We start from the raw sequence: 22949 nt of genomic DNA, 5'->3' as shown, positions 1-22949 counted from the left end.
CCGTGAAAGTATAATTTTATTACATACATACACACATACATACATACATACTTACCTTATGTTCCCACGCAGGTCGGTCCTCTTCTCCAGTAGAATCCAAGGGGTACCTGTTGAAGAAATTCTACTCACCAGATCCAGTGGTCCAGGCTCCTCGGCAAATCCAGGGTTAATCCACGTACTTGAATAAAACAAAAAAACGGTTGCCCGACCACGAACTGAAAGGTGACCCATGTTTGCACATGGGTCACCTTCCCACGAATGCCAGAAACCCACTTTGCCTTCTGGCTAAGTGGGTTTCTTCAGCCAATCAGGGAGTGCCACGTTGTAGCACTCTACTGATCAGCTGTGTGCTCCTGTCCTCACTGACAGGCGGCACACGGCAGTGTTACAATGTAGCGCCTATGCGCTACATTGTAACCAATGATGGGAACTTTGTGCCCTGCGGTTGACCTAAAGTGACGTCACCGCTGAGCAGAAAGTTCCCATCATTGGTTACAATGTAGCGCATAGGCGCTACATTGTAACACTGCCGCGTGCTGCCTGTCAGTGAAGACAGGAGCACACAGCTGATCAGGAGAGTGCTACAACGTGGCACTCCCTGATTGGCTGAAGAAACCCACTTAGCCAGAAGGCAAAGTGGGTTTCTGGCATTCGTGGGAAGGTGACCCATGTGCAAACATGGGTCACCTTTCAGTTCGTGGTCGGGCAACCGTTTTTTTGTTTTATTCAAGTACGTGGATTAACCCTGGATTATCCGAGGAGCCTGGACCACTGGATCTGGTGAGTAGAATTTCTTCAACAGGTACCCCTTGGATTCTACTGGAGAAGAGGACCGACCTGCGTGGGAACATAAGGTAAGTATGTATGTATGTGTGTATGTATGTAATAAAATTATACTTTCACGGTGTGTGTGTCTTGTGTTTTTTTGGGTATTTTTTTAGTGGTAGTACTACAGGTACCAGCGGGCCCGTTTTTCCGCCGCATGCTGGTACTTGTGGTTCTCCAAGTACCAGCATGCGGGGGAGGCTTGCTGGGACTTGTAGTACTGCTACTAAAAACAATATCTTTTATTTTACAACAAAGGCTATCAGCCCTCCCATCCGCAGCCCATTGGATGGGGGGGGACAGCCTCGGGCTTCACCCCTGGCCCTTGGGTGGCTGGGGGGGGGGGACCCCTTGATTGAAGGGGTTCCCACTCCCCCAGGGTACCCCGGCCAGGGGTGACTAGTTGGATTTTTGATGCCACGGCCGCAGGGCGCTGTATAAAAGTGACCCCCGGCTGTGGCATTATCTGTCCAGCTAGTGGAGCCCGGTGCTGGTTTTAAAAATATGGGGGACCCCTACTCTTTTTGTCCCCCGTATTTTTGGGACCAGGACCAGGCGCAGAGCCCGATGCTGGTTGCTTAAATATGGGGGAACCCCTGTCATTTTTTTCACCATATTTCTGCAACCAGGATCGGCTCAAAGAGCCCGAGGCTGGTTATGCTTAGGAGGGGGGACCCCACGCATTTTTTTTGGGGATTTTACATTGTTTAATTAAAAATAAAAAATAAAAAGAACCCCAGCACGGATCACACAGATCCGGCCGAGATTGATTGTAAAAAAAAACGGCAGTGTTTTGCTAATCACTGCCGTAAAATTAGGTAAAAAAAAACGAATGACATCGACATCGGAAGAAAAGAAAAACCCGAATACGACAGCTTAGTAAATCCATCGTAATAAATTCAAAAAGTTGCAGTTTTACACTGTCGATGTCATTCGTGATTGAACTTTGACCTATTTTCGGGAATTACGAATGTTAGTAAATGTACCCCACAGTTTTAGCATTACCTAATAGCAAAACTGTGGCAGGACATAATGGAACTTGTAGTTTGACAACAGCTGGAGAGCCACAGGTTGGCTAGGCCTGAGCTAAGGTGAGTATTAATAAGAAATAAGTAAAAGCTATGTACTAAAAGGTGATACACAAAAAAAAATATGCAAGTAAAATATTTCAAGGAGTAATATTAGTATAAAAATTATTTGAAAGTGTAATAAAAGTGGCAAATAAAAAGTGTGTTATCCCAAAGCAGCATGACCTCACCAATCTAGGGGGCGCCACACCCAAAACACATCCCTAAAACTAATAACAGCAACCCATCTGGGTCATATAATTGCCTAATGTAAGACCACGTGATAATGGCACATATTTAATTATATCTAAATTGAGAGCCAGCATAGCTGGATTCGCCCCTATGATCTCCAAATGGCACTACAGGAACCAGCACACCCTCCAAATGCTGGACCCATCTATGCCTCTCTAAACTCTAAACCATGTAGTTTTCAAACCCTGTTGCTGATATCAATCTCATACCTCCCAACTGTCCCGATTTTCACAGGAAAGTCCCTCTTTTTGAGACTGTCCCTCCCGTGAGCTGCAGTGTCCCAAATGTGGGGGAGGGGCAGTTGTGAGACTTCTGTCACTCACCACTGTGCTGTAAGCATGTGCACAGCATCTATTTACAAGAGACAGAGGGACTGGGGGCATTCCAGCATCTCACAGAGTGCATGCCCCTACAATGATGAAAATGGTGGACAAGGCAGGCAGTCATGGCCTTCCTGCAAAGCCATGCCCCCTTTTTTCAGTAGTGCAGCTTCACCACACAGAGAAGTCCCAAATGTGTCATTCTGAAAATTGGGAGGTATGCAATTTGTGTGCTGGAGGATACCTGTTTTTGTGCTTCTTATCTAGATTAACCCCTCCCTTTCAAGAACATGGATGACATTACTAATTAGATTGAGCAACTACCAAAATTCATCCAGCTCAGCAGACAAATTAAAGTAAATGTTCATATTTTCAGCTGCATTTTATGCTTGCATTTTTTACATAAAATGTTTCCAACTCTGCATAAGCTACATAATAAACATCAATGCAATATCTCCATTGATGTGTCTGACAATAATATATGTATAAAGGGTGCATTCTCACATCAAAGCACACTTATGCTTTACTTACTTTTCCTTAGCATGAATAATCTCTGAAAATGCTTCTGTTATGGTCACAGCAACTCACAACTCTCCATGCATTCAACAGAAAACAGGAAGCCATGATGCTGTGTAAATGTCAGCATGTCTACATGTTTGTCTGTGTGATATTTTATGTGGGTGTGGTATGCTTGACCTGCGGTCAGCAAGTGCAGCAAGCTTGGTGGAGACCTGCATTAAAACTATAGTAGAAGGAGTAATGTAAAACCTACTTTATATTATTTTATATATATACAGTAAGAAGCTGGCTAAAACCTCCATGACATTTAGAAAAAAATGTGCATACAAATATTAGGCCCTTTTCAAGTCCCAACGGACCTGCGGCACATAGCAGTAATCAGTACTTTGTGCATAGTAACATAGTAAGATAGTAACATGGACCCTCATTCCGAGTTGTTCGCTCGCAAGCTGCTTTTAGCAGCTTTACACACGCTAAGCCGCCGCCTACTGGGAGTGAATCTTAGCTTCTTAAAATTGCGAACGAAAGATTCTCAAAATTGCGATTACACACCTCTTAGCAGTTTCTGAGTAGCTTCAAACTTACTCGGCATCTGCGATCAGTTCAGTGCTTGTCGTTCCTGGTTTGACGTCACAAACACACCCAGCGTTTGCCCAGACACTCCTCCGTTTCTCCAGCCACTCCCGCGTTTTTCCCAGAAACGGTAGCGTTTTTTCGCACACACCTATAAAACGGCCAGTTTCCGCCCAGAAACCCCCACTTCCTGTCAATCACATTACGATCACCAGAACGAAGAAAAAACCGTGAGTAAAATTCCTAACTGCATAGCAAATTTACTTGGCGCAGTCGCACTGCGGACATTGCGCATACGCTCTAAGCGGAAAATCGCTGCGATGCGAAAAAATTTACAGAGCGAACAACTCGGAATGAGGGCCATAGTTAATGAGGTTGAACAAAGATAAATTGCCCATCGAGTTCAACCTGTATTATAATTCTTACATTATTCTGTATTTAGCTAAAGTTTACTATAATGACCCTTTTGAAGTAATGTTTTAATGTTTAATGTGGCAGTGCCATATGGCACATGTGCAATACAGGTCTGTGACACTGGATGCAATGCGGCAAAAGACTGTTAGTGATTGACAGTTTGATGATGCATGGGGTTGTAGAGTGGGCGGAGACGACCTCTGTTTCTCAAAACTGAGGTGTGTCATTGCTGTTGGGAAGGAATGAGACCAGGATCTCTTTCTGAGGATTGAGCTTTCCTGGCCTCTTGGTAGTTCCTGTGGCAGCCGGCTTTGGCACGACCCCATGGGTCATGCAGCCAGCCAATTGTATCACTGATGATCCTATACTGTGTCCTTTTATGCAACTTGGATCAGTAATGAATGCAACTGTTACATCTCCTGCTGCATTACCTTATTAGAGCTATCGCTGCTGCTTCCATGTAAGCAGCAATGATAGCTACTCCAACCACATCTAAATAAGGCCGACTGTGGATGTACTAACTTAAAGCAAAAAAATGCTTTTGTTTCATCTTACAGATGAAGCCATGCGCTACATCACAGGTGGGGGCGGGCAATGTGCCTAGGCTCGCCTGCACTTCAGCCTGCCACCAAGCGTACACAGACACTCCTATTCACTTTAAATGGGACACGTTCACTCCAGGCGGTCCACCACGCCGGGCGCACACAGGATGCCATGATTAGCATGGCTCCATCTGTAGGTTACACTGTTGGTGTTTACAGGACACTGGGAAGCCATGTTCAGGGTCAGCTGAACGCAGCAATGCCCAATGGGAATCCTGGAAGTGCTCAGCTGACTACTCTATGCAATGGCTATCTGTCTATGGGTATACAAATGGGATCCTGGAAACAGGAAGTGGCCTGTACAACTTTTTCCTCCAGTGAATGTTGCTTTGTGTTGCTGTTCTAAGTTCCAGGCTCCACTCTGTCCTCCACATTTTTTACAGAGCATTACTACATGTTCATCACTTAGTGCTTCTTAACATCGATTGCACATCGATTCTACATTGTTCATCACCCTGACTGATTTAAACACTGTTTGTTTCTTCAAGTCTTTTCAAGTTCTCCAGTGGCGAGGCCAAGGACAGTGTAGGCGAGAATCCAGTGGCTTTCAATTGGTAGGGCAGAAACTCCTGCAGTTTCCAGTTGTCCCTGGTGCAGAAAAGTTATCAGAGCAGTTGGCGGGTTCAGGTGACATGCCACCTTCTTCCAGGCCACACCATGGAGTGCTCCTAGAGAGGGGGGCTGCCAAACTCCTGAGGTGTTCCTCCGTAGGCAGCGGTGTATGCCAAGTCACTGTGGGAGGAATGGTTCTGGCATGGAGACATCTGAAGGCATACAGATCTACATTGTATTTCCAGAATGCAGAAGAGGTCCAGTTCTGGTGTACTGGCACAAAAGGGGTTCAATGGTTCCCTGGCAGCACCTCAGATCACTAATGCAGTCCACCAGTGGGTAGGAGCAAGTAGACACCAGGCAAATAGGTGAAAAACACAGATGTTTGCGTGAGCTCTAGTAAAGCTTAACTTCCTAAGATTCCTAAAGTATTATTAACATAAAAAACCTTAGTTTCCAGTCATTTCCAATTAATTTTCACCACCTCACTACTCACAATATTGTTTTCACCAATATTGACTAAAGGCTGCAGCGTGCTGGCTGGCTAAACTGAGCAACAGGGCAGTGACACAACACATGGCAGTTTAATAGAATATAGCACATTTATTAAACATACTGTAGCTGCATAGTAGTGGCAGATAGAGTTGCAGTTTAGTAAAACATGAGGCATGCCTCGATTGGACTTGCAAACCTTATGTTTTTTTATTTCAGCAATTCAAACCTGCAAATCTCTAGTAATAATATCTTATTGATTAAAATGTCAATAGAGTCAATATACGGGTATGGGTCGTTGGGTCGACCCAACTTAGGTCGACACTCATTAGGTCGACCACTGAATGTTGACTTTGTCATTAGGTCGACATGCATTAGGTCGACATGGGCGTTAGGTTGACATGTACTAGGTCGACAGGTCAAAAGTTTGACATGAGGTTTTTTACTGTTTTTGGTGTCATTTTCTCCGTAAAGTGACGGGGAACCCAAATTAGTGCAATGTGTCCCCTCGCATGGCTCGCTTCTCTCGCCATGCTTCGGGCAAGGTGCCTCGATTTGCTACCGCCTCGCTCGGAACAGATTACCGTTACAATCGAAGTCCATGTGGATTGGTAAGTATGAAAAAATCCAAAAAATTAAGAAAAAAATGTGAAAAACTCATATCGTCCTTTTAACCTATCGACCTAGTACATGTCGACCTAACGGCCATATCGACCTAATGCATGTCAACCTAATGGCATTGTCGACCTTCAGTGTTCGACCTAATGAGGGTCGACCTAAGTTGTATCGACCTAACAACCGTAACCCTCAATAGAGTTACAATCGTGTCAGTGGCGGAACTAGCGAGCGGTGGGCCCAGGTGCGACAAAATAGTTTGGGCCCCCCCATCCCATCCAAGTCCACCCCCTCACCCCTGGAGAGGATCTGGTGAGGGGGACCTGCTCAGGGCCAGAGAAATGGATACCTAGCAACAGTGCCGTAGTTAGACATTTTAGCACTGTGTGCAAGAAACGGCATCGGAGCCCTACCCCTGCATGCAAAACAGGGTTAGTGCGCGCCGTAGGCGCGCGCAAAAATACATAGTGGCATGGCTTCGTGGGGAAGGGGTGTGGCCACAAAATAATACCAATTCATAAAACGGTGCACAGTAGTCTCCATTATTCAAATTACACCGCACAGTAGCATCACTACACCAGGTAGAGACCCTTTTACACCTTACAGCGGACAGATTCCTCTTTTTACACATTACAGAAGACAGCATCCCCTTTTTACACATTACGGCAGACAGCGTCCCCCTTTTTACACATTACGGCAGACAGCGTGCACTTTTTACACATAATGGCAGACAGCGTCCCCTTTTTACACATAACGGCAGACAGCGTGCCCTTGTTACACATAGCGGCAGACAGCGTACACTTTTTACACATAACGGCAGACAGCGTGCCCTTGTTAAACATAGCGGCAGACAGCGTACACTTTTTACACATAACGGCAGACAGCGTCCCCCTTTTTACACATTATGGCAGACAGCGTACACTTTTCACACATAACGGCAGACAGCGTCCCCTTTTTACACATTACGGCAGACAGCGTGCCCTTGTTACACATTACGGCAGACAGCGTCCCCCTTTTTACACATTACGGCAGGCAGATTCCCCCTTTTTATACATTGCGGCAGGCAGATTCCCCACTTTTACACATAGCGGCGGGCAGATTCCCCATTTTTACACATTGCGGAAGGCAGTTTCCCCCTTTTTACACATTGCGGCAGGCAGATTCCCCATTTTTACACATTGCGGCAGGCAGATTCCCCATTTTTACACATAGCGGCAGGCAGATTCTCCATTTTTACACATAGCGGCAGGCAGATTCCCCCTTTTTACACATTGTGGCAGGCAGATTCCCCATTTTTACACATTGCAGCAGGCAGATTCCCCATTTTTACACATTGCGGCAGGCAGATTCCCCATTTTTACACATTGCGGCAGGCAGATTCCCCATTTTTACACATTGCGGCAGGCAGATTCCCCATTTTTACACATAGCGGCAGGCAGATTCCCCATTTTTACACATTGCGGCAGGCAGGCAGATTCCCCATTTTTACACATTGCAGCAGGCAGTCCCAAGAAAGAAAGAAAGAAAGAAAGAAAGAAAGAAAGAAAGAAAGAAAGAAAGAAAGAAAGAAAGAAAGAAAGAAAGAAAGAAAGAAAGAAAGAAAGAAAGAAAGAAAGAAATAAGAATTATACTTACCCTCTCCGCTGGCTCAGGCTCCTCGGTGCAGCTTCTGGTCACGATTCCCGGGCAGTAGAGAAGGAGGAGGAGGGAGCCGCAGCAGCGCTGTGATATTGGTGGAGGTGCTGCTGCTGCTGCCCCTCTGCTTCACTATAGGCTGTTCTCGGAAGACAGCCTATAGTGAAGCAGAGGGGCAGCAGCAGCAGCGCCTCCACCAGTAACAAAGCGCTGCTGCGGCTCCCTCCTCCACCTCTCTCCTCTTCCTTACCCCCGTGCCGCTGCGCTCCTCTCCTCTCCGGGCGGCTGTGTGCTGCGGGCAGTGGTTGCCCGCAGCACACAGCGGCATGTAATGAGTCAGTTTGACTCATTACATGCTTTGGGCCCCTGGACAGAGGCGGGCCCCAGTGCAACGCACTGGTTGCACTGGCGGTAGTTCCGCCTCTGATCAGTGTTAATCCATCTTTATTTGTGCAGTGAAATGTCAGTTGCCCTACTGTGTTTAAATTGAATTCCCTTGCCCCTACATTTACAGTGTTTTACTTTCAATTTTTTTTTTCTGTGAAAGAAGTGTGGAAATGTTTCAGCCAACTGATAAAAGAGCACAATTTATTGTTTTATTGCTAATCTTACTGCATTCCATATTAGTTATATGTATTCATCATTCATTATTTAATACTCCTATAACCTGAATTGTTTTATAAAGTTATTGAAATGCTGCACTAGCAGTTTATCAACTTATTTTGAGAAGACAAATAACTTAGAGCTAAATCTAATAGAGTCATTGAAATTCCAATTCAAGTACATTGTGATTCACATTCTAGTGATGAACTGTAAAGAAAAGCAGATGAGCTTTAAAATAGATTCTGAAGCTCCAATACTATAGTTCAAAACACTGAAAAAAAGGCCAATGCAAATTACTGAGTCTTGTTTTAGTATAACAAAATACAGGGCTATCACCCCGTCTGATATTATAAGAGGCACTTCATCATATTGTACTTTACTGTTCTGACTTATGATAGAAAAATTGAACAATAAATACATTTATACTAAACCTTACACAGTATTGTTCATTTTGGCACATTCTATTATATTAGTCCACAGAAGCATAATGAAAGAGATAACATGTATTAATTTCATTGCGCAATGTTATATTTATTTCACTTTGTTATGCATTTCTAATTCTTAATTATGTTGGTTATTTTTAAATATACCAATAAGAAAAGTGGAAATCATACACTTTATTAGTATTTTATTAGTATATAGTGAACAACTACTGCACTTTACACAGAAATAATTATACTTACTGTATGCAAAGTTTGCAACTAATTAAAAAACTGAGGATTCCAACAGCAGATCACAAATCTTATAGGCACACCCCAAATAATTTACTGACTAATATGCAAGTTATTGAATTGGGATGTAGTCACTATGTCAACACCACAATGTCAACAGATCTGATTTTGACATTGTTAAAATGTTGACAAAGTGCCAGGCGAAATGTCAACATTGACAGAGTACCAAAATTAGCTTTAGGCTGCGATAGAGGTTAAAATTAGGCTGTGGAGGTGCTGGTGATTAGGATTAGGTAGTAAAGGGAGGATTAGGGTTAGGAATTGAAATATTTACTGGAACACCAGAGGATCAGGGGTCTAACCTGGAAGTGATGGCCACATGACCCCCAGGATCCAGAAGACACCACTGGAGCCACTGCAGCTGTCAGGAAATGGTAAATCACCACTGGGCCACCAGGAACAATATGTCAAAATTCTAACATGTCAATATTTAATCACTTAATATTTAGAGATTTGCGCTATTATAATTCATCTATACGTAGTCTGATATGGGGAAAAATACAATATTCCACTGTTCCTACTCTATATGATAATATTTATTTTGATGAGCACCTAAGTCACTGATATCAAGGCACTCTGGGAACTGACCTGCTGAGGACACTGGTCACTGCACAGAGTTTTCTTGTTTCCACCATTACATCCATAGGTTGCTGGGTGGTGTAGCGCTATTACACGCCATACGAAAGACGAGATTTGATCTTGCTGGACACTCAACATGACAGATGCAAACTCAGGTTAATATAAATATCAATTATCAATTATTTTAAACTGTTATTGTGGATATTTTATCTGGACTGTGCTTTGGTTCAACAAACATTGTGATATCGCTATTATAACTTACAAAACTTAAATCACTTTATGTCTGGAAATACAATAGCTTAAGTGTCGATATACCACTGTATATGCATTGCCTTTACCGGAGACTTCACGCGTGGTAACTATATACAAATATTACATTAATTTCCCCATACATGATCTTTTGCATATATGTCAGTAAAAGTATTTAATCACTTTCTAAATTACATTATGCCCATATCAACATGATGATATATCGTACCTGACCCGTTGAATTTTGTAAGTGATTTTCTAAGTAACAATCCAACATTAAATGTTATTATCTAAATTAACGTACACACACTGTATAATATGAAAATGCACACTCATTTGTCATCCCTTTTTATTGATGTAATGGAAATATTAAGCAACTAATAATATTTCAGAATTGTTAGTTAACTTCTTTAAAAATGGTAGGGTTAGTAAATCTGTTGGATCCATTAACAATCCTAAAGTTGCTTTCCAGTCATAAACTGGTGTTAAAATCCTGTCAAATCCTGTAAAAGTATAACATGGGATAAATACTGTATATACCAAATAAAAGACCACCAACCTAGCTCCCAAGCTTTTGCAGTAATACTATGACCACAAGTATGCTGTGCTTTTGTGAGGCTTACATGGTAAACTTTTTTTTATCTGTAGTTGTTTAATACATTACATTTATAAGTCTTCAAGCAGGATGCTTTTTAATGAATAACACACGTCACTCTTTTGATGTGTTAATAAAGTGCACTGTGAATTTCTGAGCTTTATCAGACATACAGTAGACTGTAGGAATTCTGAACCAAATAACTGAATAGTGTCAATAAAATAGAAAGCAACAATTTCACACAGCAGTAGGTTGATGGAGCAGACAATATATCATACAGGTAAACTAGTATACTGAAAAACAATTAAGAACAGTAGTCTGTTTTGTTACTGCAGTATGTTTCAAATGTACAAATACAGTATGTTCTTAAAAGTAGCAAGTCCTACTTTTCCTCACCCATATTCTGTGTATACAGTACATAAGATACATGCAGTATATGTTTACATAATCAGGGTTAGACTGGCCCACAGGTGTTCTGGGGAACTCCCTGGTGGGATCTGCTATCTGAAGAACTCACCCCCTGATCTGTGGGTCAGTAACTTAGTGGAGCAGCATTATGAATGAATTTGGGGGCTTGGTTGGTTTCTATGGAATCTATACTACTATAAGCCTTTTGGCCATTCAAAGTGAGTGGTCCAGACACCTGTCCCCTCCTTTAGCATGTCTTCCCTTATGGTAACCCATCACTATGTGGTGGCTGACTATACCACCTCTGGTGGTTGGCCACACCCCTCAAGCTTGGGCCCCTAGCACTGCATTCTCTGGTGTACCACAATCTGGCACAGCACCTACGGGGTAATTTAGATCTAAATTTAGCACATCTATGATCATTTACTTAAACCTGCTGGGGGACACTCAGCACAGGGCTAGTCCGCCCCGTATGTCTGGCCATGTTGCCCCCTTCCCCGCAGGGGTGCAAAAGCATAGCACATTGGTGGTGCTTTTGCACCAGGCGAGTAGCTCCCTGCCTGCACAGCTATTATGCACTGTCAGGGGGCTACCCACCGTGTCCTGGGTCGCATCGGCTGTGTGTGACATCACGCAGCCATCACGGGCTGCACCTTCAGGCCTCCCCTTCAACGGTTTGGACACACCTGCATTGTCCGGACTGTGCCCCGCCAATGGCATTCTTATGCCATTGGCACACCCCCTCCTGCCCCGCAACTGCCTCTGCCTGTCAATCAGGCAGAGGCGATCGCAGCCCAAATAAGCTGTTAGCATCTCACTGCGCTCCCGGGATGTGTACGCATAGTGCACCTGCTGCGTGATCGCACTCCACAAAGGAATTCAGACAGCGATCGCTGCCGCTGCAGCGATCCAGTCTGAATTACCCCCATAATCATGATGCACAGTTGGCAGAAAAATTTCAGAAGCTATGAATCAAACTTTCCTGTGCACAAATAAAGCATTTCCATACATTTGCAAAGCTGAAGTTCCTTTTCAAATCAGCAAAAGTAGTATACTGCATACACCTAGTTTACGTCAGGCAGACATCACAGACACTTGAGTTTCAATTGCTTTTCTATTTGAAACTATATATTTTATGTGTTACAAACGCTTATGCTTTTAATTATTTTAATTTTAATGAATTATAGAAACCTCTCTAATAGACCAGAAACAAATATGTTCACCAAAAAAAGCTTAAATATGCTCACAAAAGCTTATTCTGTACAGCAGTGACAATGAAAGCACCAAACAGTATACGCATGGTGTTCACAAATGGCCAAATCAATAATGGTTCACTAGTGCCATTGACCATCCTTATAATTAGTTTTCTCTGACGTCCTAGTGGATGCTGGGGACTCCGTAAGGACCATGGGGATATAGCGGCTCCGCAGGAGACAGGGCACAATAATAAAAGCTTTAGGATCAGGTGGTGTGCACTGGCTCCTCCCCCTATGACCCTCCTCCAAGCCTCAGTTAGATTTTTGTGCCCGGCCGAGAAGGGTGCAATCTAGGTGGCTCTCCTGAGCTGCTTAGAATAAAAGTTTAAGTTAGGTTTTTTTTCTTTCAGTGAGACCTGCTGGCAACAGGCTCACTGCTACGAGGGACTTAGGGGAGAGAAGTAAACTCACCTGCGTGCAGGATGGATTTGCTTCTTAGGCTACTGGACACCATTAGCTCCAGAGGGAGTCGGAACACAGGTCTCACCCTGGGGTTCGTCCCGGAGCCGTGCCGCCGACCCCCCTTGCAGATGCCGAAGTTGAAGAGGTCCAGAGGTCCAGAAACAGGCGGCAGAAGATTTTCAGTCTTCATAAGGTAGCGCACAGCACTGCAGCTGTGCGCCATTGTTGTCAGCACACTTCACCAACAGTCACCAACTGTCACTGAGGGTGCAGGGCGCTGGGGGGGGCGCCCTGGGCAGCAATGTATAATACCTTTTTATGGCTAAAATACATCACATATAGCCCTTGAGGCTATATGGATGTATTTAACCCCTGCCAGATCTCACAAACTCCGGGAGAAGAGCCCGCCGAAAAGAGGGCGGGGCCTATTCTCCTCAGCACACGGCGCCATTTTCCTGCTCAGCTCTGCTGTGAGGAAGGCTCCCAGGCTCTCCCCTGCACTGCACTACAGAAACAGGGTTAAAACAGAGAGGGGGGGCTCTTATTTGGCGATATGATTACATATATAAAAATGCTATAAGGGAAAACACTTGTATAAGGGGTTGTCCCTGTATAATTATAGCGTTTTTGGTGTGTGCAGGCAAACTCTCATTCTGTCTCCCCAAAGGGCTAGTGGGGTCCTGTCCTCTATCAGAGCATTCCCTGTGTGTGTGCTGTGTGTCGGTACGTGTGTGTCGACATGTAGGAGGACGATGTTGGTGAGGAGGCGGAGCAAATTGCCTGTATTGGTGATGTCACTCTCTAGGGAGTCGACACTGGAATGGATGGCTTATTTAGGAATTACGTGATAATGTCAACACGCTGCAAGGTCGGTTGACGACATGAGACGGCCGACAAACAAATTAGTACCTGTCCAGGCGTCTCAGACACCGTCAGGGGCTTGTAAAAACGCCCATTTACCTCAGTCGGTTGACACAGACACAGACACGGACACTGACTCCAGTGTCGACGGTGAAGAAACAAACGTATTTTCCTTTAGGGCCACACGTTTCATGTTAAGGGCAATGAAGGAGGTGTTACATATTTCTGATACTACAAGTACCACAAATAAGGGTATTATGTAGGGTGTGAATAAACTACTTGTAGTTTTTCCTGAATCAGATAAATTAAATGAAGTGTGTGATGATACGTGGGTTTCCTCCGATAGAAAATTATTGGCGGTATACCCTTTCCCGCCAGAAGTTAGGGCGAGTTGGGAAACACACCTTAGGGTGGATAAGGCGCTCACACGCTTATAAAAACAAGGGGCGTTACCGTCTCCAGATACGGCAGCCCTCAAGGAGCCAGCTGATAGGAAGCTGAAAAATATCCTAAAAGTATATACACACATACTGGTGTTATACTACGACCAGCAATCGCCTCAGCCTGGATGTGCAGCGCTGAGGGGGCTTGGTCGGATTTCCTGACTGAAAATATTGATACCCTTGACAGGGACAAGATTTTATTGACTATAGATGCATTTCTATATATGCAAGATGCGCAGAGGGATATTTGCATTCTGGCATCAAGAGTAAATGTGATGTCCATATCTGCCAGACGAAGACACGACAGTGGTCAGGTGATGCAGATTCCAGACGGCACATGGAAGTATTGCCGTATAAAGGGGCGGTCCATCGGACCTGGTGGCCATGGCAACAGCTGAAAAATCCACCTTTTGTTACCCCAAGTCACATCTCAGCAGAAAAGGACACAGTCTTTTCAGTCTCAGTCCTTTCGTCCCCATAAGGGCAGGCGGGCAAAAGGGCCAGTCATATCTGCCCAGGGGTAGAGGAAAGGGAAGAAGACTGCAGCAGGCAGCCCATTCCCAGGAACAGAAGCCCTCCACAGCTTCTGCCAAGTCCGCAGCATGACGCTGGGGCAGTACAAGCGGACTCAGGTGCGGTAGCGGGTCATCTCAAGAGTTTCAGCACGCAGGGGGCTCACTCACAAGTGGACTCCTGGATCCTACACGTAGTATCCCAGGTGTACATTGGAAATTCGAGACGTCTCCCCCTCACAAGTTCCTGAAGTCTGCTTTACCAACGTCTCCCTCCGACAGGGAGGCAGTATTGGAAACAATTCACAGGCTGTATTCCCAGCAGGTGATAATCAAAGTACCCCTTCTACAACAAGGGAAGGGGTATTATTCCACACTATATTGTGGTACTGAAGCCAGACGGCTCGGTGAGATCTGAAATATTTGAACACTTACATACAAGCGTTCAAATCAAGATGGAGTCACTCAGAGTAGTGATAGCGAACCAGGAAGAAGGGGACGATATGGTGTCACTGGATATCAGGGACGCTTACCTACATGTCCAAATTTGCCTTCTCACCAAGGGTACCTCAGGTTCGTGGTACAGAACTGTCACTATCAGTTCAGACGCTGCCGTTTGGATTGTCCACGGCACCCCGGGTCTTTACCAAGGTAATGGCCGAAATGATGATTCTTCTTAAAAGAAATATGGACGCTTTCCTGATAAAGGCAAGGTCCAGAGAACAGTTGGAGGTCGGAGTAGCACTATCTTAAGTAGTTCTACGACAGCACGAGTGGATTCTAAATATTCCAAAATCGCAGTTTTTTCCGACGACACGTCTACTGTTCCTAGGGATGATTCTGGACACAGTCCAGAAAAGGATGTTTTCTCCCGGAGAAGAAAGCCAGGGAGTTATCCGAGCTAGTCAGGAACCTCCTAAAACCAGGAAAAGTATCAGTGCATCATTGCACAAGGATCCTGTGAAAAATGGTGGTTTCTTACAAAGCGATCCCATTCGGTAGATTTCACGCAAGAACCTTTCCGTGGGATCTGCTGGAAAAATGGTCCGGATCGCATCTTCAGATGCATCAGCGGATAACCCTGTCTCCAAGGACAAGGGTGTTTCTTCTGCGGTGGCTGCAGAGTGCTCATCTATGAAAGGGCCGCAGATTCGGCATTCAGGACTGGGTCCTGGTGACCACGGATGCCAGCCTGAGTGGCTGGGGAGCAGTCACACAAGGAAAAAATTTCCAGAGAGTGTGATCAAGTCTGGAGACTTCTCTCCACATAAATATACTGGAGCTAAGGGCAATTTACAATGCTCTAAGCTTAGCAAGACCTCTGCTTCAAGGTCAGCCGGTATTGATCCAGTGGGACAACATCACGGCAGTCGCCCACGTAAACAGGGCGGCACAAGAAGCAGGAGGGAAATGGCAGAAACTACAAGGATTCTTCGCTGGGCGAAAAATCATGTGATAACACTCTCAGCAGTGTTCATTCCGGGAGTGGAAAACTGGGAAGCAGACTTCCTCAGCAGGCATGACCTCTACCCGGGAGAGTGGGGACTTCATCGGGAAGTCTTCCACATGATTGTAAACCGTTGGGAAAAACCAAAGGTGGACATGATGGCGTCCCGCCTGAACAAAAAACTAGACAGATATTGCGCCAGGTCAAGGGACCCTCAGGCAATAGCGGTGGACGCTCTGGTAACACTGTGGGTGTACCAGTCAGAGTATGTGTTCCCTCCTATGCCTCTCATACCAAAAGTACTGAGAATCATAAGAGGGAGATGAGTAAGAACGATACTCGTGGTTCCGGATTGGCCAAGAAGGACTTGGTACCCGAAACTTCAAGAGATGTTCACGGAAGACCCGTGGCCTCTACCTTTAAGAAAGGACCTGCTCCAGGAGGGGCCTTGTCTGTTCCAAGACTTACCGCGGCCGCGTTTGACGGCATGGCGGTTGAACGCCGGATCCTGAAAGGGCATTCCAGATGAAGTCATCCCTACCCTGGTCAAAGACAGGAAGGATGTAACCGCAAAACATTTTCACCGCATTTGGTGAAGATATGTTGCGTGGTGTGAGGCCAAGAAGGCCCCTACAGAGGAATTCCAACTGGGTCATTTCCTACATTTCCTGAAAACAGGACTGTCTATGGGCCTAAAATTAGGGTCCATTAAGGTTCAAATTTCGGCCCTGTCGAATTTCTTCCAGAAAGAACTGGCTTTAGTGCCTGACGTTCAGATGTTTGTAAAAGGGGTACTGCATATACAACCTCATTTTGTGCCCCAGTGGCACCTTGGGATCTCAATGTTGTTTTGAGTTTCCTAAAGTCACATTGGTTTGAACCACTCACCACTGTGGACTTAAAATATCTCACATGGAAGGTGACGATGCTATTAGCCCTGGCTTCAGCCAGGCGTGTGTCAGAATTAGCGGCTTTATCATATATAAAGCACTTACTTAATTTTTCATTCTGACAGGGCAGAATTGAGGACTCGTCCTCAATTTCTCCTTAAGGTGTTTTCTGTTTTTCACATGAACCAACCTATTGTGGTACCTGCGGGTACTAGGGACTTGGAGGACTCCAAGTTACTTGACGTTGTCAGGGCCCTGAAAAATATGTTTCCAGGACGGCTGGAGTCAGAAAATCTGACTCGCTGTTTAGCCTGTATGCACCCAACAAGATGGGTGCTCCTGCTTCTAAGCAGACGATTGCTCGCTGGATTTGTAATACAATTCAGTTTACACATTCTGTGGCAGGCCTGCCACAGCCAAAATCTGTAAAAACCCATTCCAAAAGGAAGGGGGCTCATCTTGGGCGACTGCCCGAGGGGTCTCGGCTTTACAACTTTGCCGAGCAGTTACTTGGTCAGGGGCAAAACACGTTTGCTAAATTCTACAAAATTGATACCCTGGCTGAGGAGGACATGGAGTCTCTCATTCGGTGCTGCAGGGTCATCCGCACTCTCCCGCCCGTTTGGGAGCTTTGGTATAATCCCCATGGTCCTTACGGAGTCCCCAGCATCCACTAGGACGTCAGAGAAAATAAGATTTTACTTACCGATAAATCTATTTCTCGTAGTCCGTAGTGGATGCTGGGCGCCCATCCCAAGTGCGGATTGTCTGCAATACTTGTACATAGTTATTGTTACAAAAATCGGGTTATTCTTGTTGTGAGCCATCTTGTCAGAGGCTCCTTCGTTGTTATCATACTGTTAACTGGGTTCAGATCACAGGTTGTACGGTGTAATTGGTGTGGCTGGTATGAGTCTTACCCGGGACTCAATATCCTTCCTTATTATGCACGCTCGTCCGGGCACAGTATCCTAACTGAGGCTTGGAGGAGGGTCATAGGGGGAGGAGCCAGTGCACACCACCTGATCCTAAAGCTTTTATTATTGTGCCCTGTCTCCTGCGGAGCCGCTATATCCCCATGGTCCTTACGGAGTCCCCAGCATCCACTACGGACTACGAGAAATAGATTTATCGGTAAGTAAAATCTTATTTTACACCTGCCCATGACCATTCACCTATATTCATGTGGCGTTCCCAGGCATATATTCAACTGTTTCTTGTCTGCACGTTAAATACTCAAATATGCACGGGCACATACAGTAGATTAAGTGTCATTGCATTGTTTTGGGCCTGCACGGTGCAAACTCATACAAGATACAGTATACCAACTGCATACAGTTGGTATTGTTCCAGTACACTACAGTATACAGTATGTAGAACACATTTTAAAAGCATTTTTCTCTCTAAAAAAAAAAGCCTCCAAGTCACACTGAGTTGCAAGAAAACACCCAAATATTGCAATTGGGATGCTAGGTACAGTACACATTACCCCGTTGTGTAGTAACTCTAAAAATAATGATTAGTATTAATAGGTACAGAAAGTGTATATTTTTTAGAAATTTAGTTTTTTTTTGTGCAACTATAGGAAATTCAGTAACCAGAAGTGTCACAATGCTGAGGCACATACATGATATTTCCAAAATTAGCATGAGCAGAGAGTGCACCAGGACAGCAATGACTCCTGCATAGAGACAGTTTTAAGTGTTTTGCCAGTCTCCCCTCCCCTAACCTTTTTGGAGTATTGGCTAGGGCCAGCCCCCCCCCCCCCCCGCCCCCTCCACAGTGCCTATCCATAAACCCCCTATTACCTTACCCTAACACATGCCAGGCCCTAACCCCTGCCCCAATCACTACCCCAGTATTTACATTCGGGATGTCAGTTGTTGGTGTCCCAGATCTGGTCTACTGAGGGGTGTCGGATTGACTGCTTACCACTGGCATCCCACCCACCGGGATATCAAATACGTCCCCTCCATAGTTCCTCCATGTGCACCTGTAGATCCTGGTCACCAGGTCCCACTGAGTTGCTCCGGATTGTGTTACTGCACTTTTGGGTTCACATTCATGTAGTCCACGGCTTCCTCTTGATTGCCCACAGGATTCTGTCCCTCTCTGGCTGGAGAGGGGAAGGGGCTGAAGTGGCTAGTGTATTGACTGTGTGGGGAGAATGATCACTCCCTGGCAAAGCATCCAACGCATTTCAGCACTATGTGCTGAAATAAAGGATAGTTTCCCTTGTGTGAATGCTCTGCTTTATAACTTCCAGGTAACCATGATTTCTATTCACAAGAATTGGTGCAGTGTCAAGTAATATATTTGGTTGGTGAAACATAACTCTCATTGTGCATAACTAGTGTGACTGTCCTAATAATCCATTTGTATTCTTTATTAATATAAGACTCCACTGAAACAAATTATGTTGCAGTTAGAGTTTGGAGAGATTATGACAGTGCTGCAAGTACAGATGGAGCCTCACTCATCTAGGCTTCTCTGCTGCGCATAGGTGCACCAAGGCTTATTAGCATAAGACTTTCATCTATTGTTCTCAGCTGCAATACAATACAGAGAGAACAATACAGCAGGGGATTAATTCATTACAGCAAAGGATTAAGTCTGACTGCCCTGGCTCAGTTAATCCTATTAAAGGCAAACATGAAGAGGGCTCCATCTGTATACACCATATACACCATGGGTGCTTACTCTTACCACAGATGGCTGTGGCCTAATAAATACAGTCACTGCCTGTTATGCGTGCACCCTTGGGTTCGATACCCAGCTGGACGCGCAATTTTTTTTTTATGTACTTATTTATTATTTTTTAATTCAGTAAAGTTATTTGGTGTGTTGCTACTTCCTTTATATAAAAAGTCCCCTTCTACAAAATACAATGCCACGCTGCCGCCCTGTTCACACAATTCATTTTGTCATTACATTGTATACTAAATCATGGATTTTATTAGCATAAACAGCTTTATTATCCCAGAAAGAATATCGGGTTTCTTTGCTTTCAAATGGACAGAAACATGTAATGCACTGTACCACTGAGTCCCTATCTCATTAATATGACTTCCAGATGGTCTCCATTGCTGTGCCACCATGCTCGGCGGATTCAATCTGAATTTTTTCAAAACGAGGCCGCAAATCAGATAAAACGCATCACAGATACACCAGGGGTGCTTACTCTCACCATGGATGGCTGTGGCCTAATGAATACGGTCACCACCCGCAATGCATACACCCCTGGGTTCGATCCCCAGCAGAGTGCGCAATTATTATTATTATTTTTTGTATTTATTTATTATTTTTTAATTCAATGATGTTATTTGGTGTGTTGCTACTTCCCTTTATATAAAAAAGTACCCATATATAAACTACAATGCCATGCTGCCGCCATGTTCACATAATTCATTTTGTCATTATATTGTGTACTAAATACTTGATCTTATTAGCATAAACAGCTTTATTATCTCAGAAAGAATTTCAGGTTTCGTTGCTATCAAATGGACAGACACATGTAATGCACTGTACCACTGGGTCCCTATCTCATTAATATGACTTCCAGATGTTCTCCATTGCTGTGCCACCATGCTTAGCAGATTCAATCCAACTTTTTTTTAAAACAGGGCTGCAAATCAGACAAAACATATCACATATACATCAGGGCTTCTTATTCTTGCCATGGATGGCTGTGGTCCGATCCCCAGCAGGGCGTGCAATTATTATTATTTTTAGATCAGGACAGGCTCTTATAGAATCCATTGAGCCAACAAGAAAATGTTGATAAATAGCCCCTGCAAATTATTTGTTATTGGCAGAAATAGAGTTTTTATGTAATATAGAACAGGAACCAGTGCTGGCAGTCAAACTAGCCAAGTCAAGGCCAGTAAATAGGGAGAAAGGTACTAAGAGTCTAAGAGTTTAGAAATCTTTAATAAAAATACCAGGAACTGCTGTGCCATGGTGGAAGGAAAAAGATTATATGAATGAAGGGTAAGAAAATATTTGCATGAAGATGATCCCTATAATGTTTCCTATTTCTTATTAAAATGGCTGGACCATTTAATTATCACATCTACCTTTAGGATTGCAGTAAAATCTGTCCTTCACCCATCCAATACCTTTGATATTGATCTGATTCACTTGCATATTCCTGATTAACTTGCAATCGCCAACAGAATTTAGAAAAGTACTCTCCAGGTTTCATAGTATCACTTATTGCCAGTGTTCACAGTGTGAATGGTAATGTCAGAGTCACTGCAGGAGCATTGACCTGTATCTGTGCCACCCTCTTGCCATCACCTCCTCCTTATTTGCCCTGTAATGGTTGCCATCTGAGTGGAGCCTTCATTTGTAATCTTTGGAGGTACTTCTCTCCATCAACTCTACTACAATGAGTTTCCCTATTTTGATTGGGCACCATACTTAAACCCCTCTCTCTACAGCACAGTATCATATCCTTGTCTGCTCTTGTGATTTACATTCTGGTTGCTGCAGTCAGGTACTGTGGTATTTTTGCTTCTGTGGATACCCTGGGGCATATGTAATTAGCCTGGAGAAGTGATAACACAGTGATAAAGCAGTTATAAGTGGAAGGTGATAACGCATCAGCCAATCACTTCCTGTCATTTTTCAGACCCATAATGATTGGCTGGTGCATTATCATCTTCCACTTATCACTGCTTTAACACTTTTCCAGGCTTAGTACATTCACATAGTACATAATAAGTGTTCTGGAAATACTAGTTGGTGCATCTTTAGCGAAAAACATACATCTGCCTCAAGGCAAGTGCCATTTCTCTGTCCAAGTATGGGCTTCTGTGTGAGCAGTTCAGTGTCTTTGTTTGCGATCAATTTCACCAATACACCAATGACATGCCTCAGAAACTTCCAGAAGACACAACATCTCTGTGATTAATTTTAGCCACCCCTCTGTTACCTCCCAGTCACTGTCTAGGAAATACCTTCACATTTCTACTACCCTGCATCAAACTCTTAACTTTACAGTGACTGTACTAAACTGGGACACATGCACGGTACAACTAAATTGGGGTGCATGCAGACAAAAAAACAAAAACTCTCCACTGTGTCTGCTATCACTGTTGCATCTGACTCAGAATCAATCCCTAAATGTGTAAGTTCCATATGTGCTAAGTCACCATGTACTTTAGTGTGAAATCACAGTTTGTGCTTCACAGCAAATGTATGTGTCAATTCTGAGTGCCCCGTATAAAACAAACAGTGACCGCGTGAATTGAATACTAAAAAATTAGGCACTGTGACTTCTGCTCACTCCACAGTTGATATGACCTCTTGATCCTGGTTCAACAAATGGAGTTCACCTACTGTAAACTGAGATTTCCTGTATCTCAGTTTCAGTCCTGTATATAAGTGCCAGGGAGACACTGCAGCTAATCTCCATTTCTCTGTTGCATCATACAGTATCATACCTCTTGGCTGGATGGCCAGACCCACCATCAGAAACAAATGTTCCTGAAGAGATTTTTCACTGTTTCTTCTTACTCGACTCCATGTTCAGACCTTGTGGATGTGGATGATGTTGTCATCTTTCAATATAAGATCCACTGGACGTCTGCAGCTAAGTCTCCGGTCAAATCATTTATTAATTAATAAAATTATTCCTAATTGAATTTAATTATTTTATTATTAACATTATTTACTCCAGAGAGCAAAACATGGCATACATGATTTGTCTGACTTCCTTAAATCATAGACTGGACATGGAAGTAAATTATGTCAAGAAATGTAATGTTTTTTTCTTTTTTGCTTCAGAAATATTGCTGAGCAAAACAATTTCTTAATTTGTTAGAAGTATAAATACAAATGAGCTTTCTAAAATTAAAATATACCTACATTTTTTTTTTTTATAAATCTCAATTTATTTTTAGTTACAAAAATAAGATATCACATCTGGTCATTAGCATGCTGTGGTTATATAAACAAATAAGCTGCCAGTTTATCTTTTTGGAGATTTACTTTTACACTTTAATGTTATTCAATTAAAAGCCTTTATGGGAATGTAAATTTCACATGCTATAAAGACAAAATATATATATATAGTATAATGTTATTGCCCTGAGCTTACAATA

This window comes from Pseudophryne corroboree, chromosome 5 (genome assembly GCF_028390025.1).
Source record: "Pseudophryne corroboree isolate aPseCor3 chromosome 5, aPseCor3.hap2, whole genome shotgun sequence".
In the NCBI taxonomy this organism is placed as follows: Eukaryota; Metazoa; Chordata; class Amphibia; order Anura; family Myobatrachidae; genus Pseudophryne; species Pseudophryne corroboree.
This window is presented reverse-complemented; position numbering follows the sequence as displayed.